Here is a 1,774-nt window from a genome sequence, read left to right on the forward strand (position 1 = left end):
ATGTGGATAGGCAGAAAGGTTTGAAAAATGCCTTATTATGTTGAAGAAGAAAAGTGAACTACCAAAGAACTTAAGAGACATTCTCTAGAAAATGAGCTCTGCTTAGTGCAGAAAGGGTAATTGTTGTCGTTCAGTTTTTCAATTGTGTCCAACTCTTTGCGACCCTGTGGATTGCAGCACACCAGGCTTCCCTGTCCTTCACCATCTTCCTGAGCTTGCTCAAACTCATGTCCATTGAGTTGGTGATGTCATCCAACTGTTTTGTCCTCTGTCGTTCTCTCCTCCTCCTGCCTTCAGTCTTTCTCAGCATCAGGGTTATGGGTTATATCTGAGTTGAATTTCTTGTTAACAAAGACTGACATTATAAGTTAACTTGGGAGATTTTGTGAAATTCACATACTTGAAGGTAGCTCCAGTATGGTCCTGCATGGAGTTGAGAAAACAAGAAATAACCAATTTTATTTTTTTATTTAGTTTTTATTGCAGCTGGCACCCTGTCAAACTCCATATAGAACTTGCACCCAGAACTTGGTGGAAGATGTGTTAGATGTTTGCTTGACAGACTGGTTTCCCCTACCAGACTACCTGTATCTTGAATGCAGGATCATTTCTTTCTCGTGTATAATCATATTCAAATGCTTGGAACAGAACCTGTAAGGTACTTAGTAGGTGCTCAGCAAATATTTATTTATTTTTTAGTGGTTTTGCCATACATTGACATGGATCCACCATGGATGTACATGTGTTCCCCATCCTGAACCCCCTTCCCACTTCCCTCCCCATCCCATCCCTCTGGGTCATCCCAGTGCACTGGCCCTGAGCACCCTGTCTCATGCATCAAACCTGGACTGGCGATCTGTTTCACATATGATAATATACATGTTTCAGTGCTATTCTGTCAAATCATCCCACCCTCACCTTCTCCCACAAACTCCAAAAGACTGTTCTATACATCTGTGTCTCTTTTGCTATCTCAAATATAGGAGAAATAGCCAATTTTAAAATCTGTCTAGCCCCTGCTTCTCTAATTTATGGGAAAAACTAACATTTTTACTTTTTTTTTTTTTTACTTTACTTACAGTTTGATGTGCACGCAGCAGGTTTGAATGTATAGTTTTCTGAATCAGTAGCCTAGAAACCCACCAGAGCACACACAGTGAGGTAACTCTGTCACCCATGAAGCAGCTAAAGTGACAATCAATAAATCATAAAATATGCCCAAGAGGGCATTATAAATCATTTAGAGTTGCTATTAATATTTTAGACATGTTCATTTTTAGCAGTGTGTTAAGGTTTAGTGTTTGCATTCCATTTTTAATTCAGCACTTGATAATTGAAATATGATGCTGTTAAAAGTGATGTAATTTTTTTTTTTTTTTTGCCAATTATTTAAAGATTAAATTGAATGAGGGAACTGATTGTTAGCTTTATTCTCTCTAAAATTCCCTCCTGGTACTTTGGGCACTGGTTCTCTTGGAGTGCGGTAGGGTGTAATCATTGGTCTTCTCTGATAAGGAGGGAGCATTCTGATGTCCTTCCTGATAATTCCCCTTTCCTGGCTCTGGAGCTTTCCCTTCTCAGGAATGTGGCAGTGTGATGGATGGCTGGCAAGGGGACCTGTTCTTACTAGGCTGCCTAGGACTTTCCTAGTTTTAGCACTGAAAGTCTTGGGTTCCAAAAAACATGTAGGTCCAGGTCAAACAGATGGTTGGTTACCCAGGCTGGTCCCCAGATCCAAAGTAATATTATTTGGCGTACTGGCCCAGGAAAAGGG

Source organism: Bos indicus x Bos taurus, chromosome 7 (genome assembly GCF_003369695.1).
Source record: "Bos indicus x Bos taurus breed Angus x Brahman F1 hybrid chromosome 7, Bos_hybrid_MaternalHap_v2.0, whole genome shotgun sequence".
NCBI classification, from domain to species: Eukaryota; Metazoa; Chordata; class Mammalia; order Artiodactyla; family Bovidae; genus Bos; species Bos indicus x Bos taurus.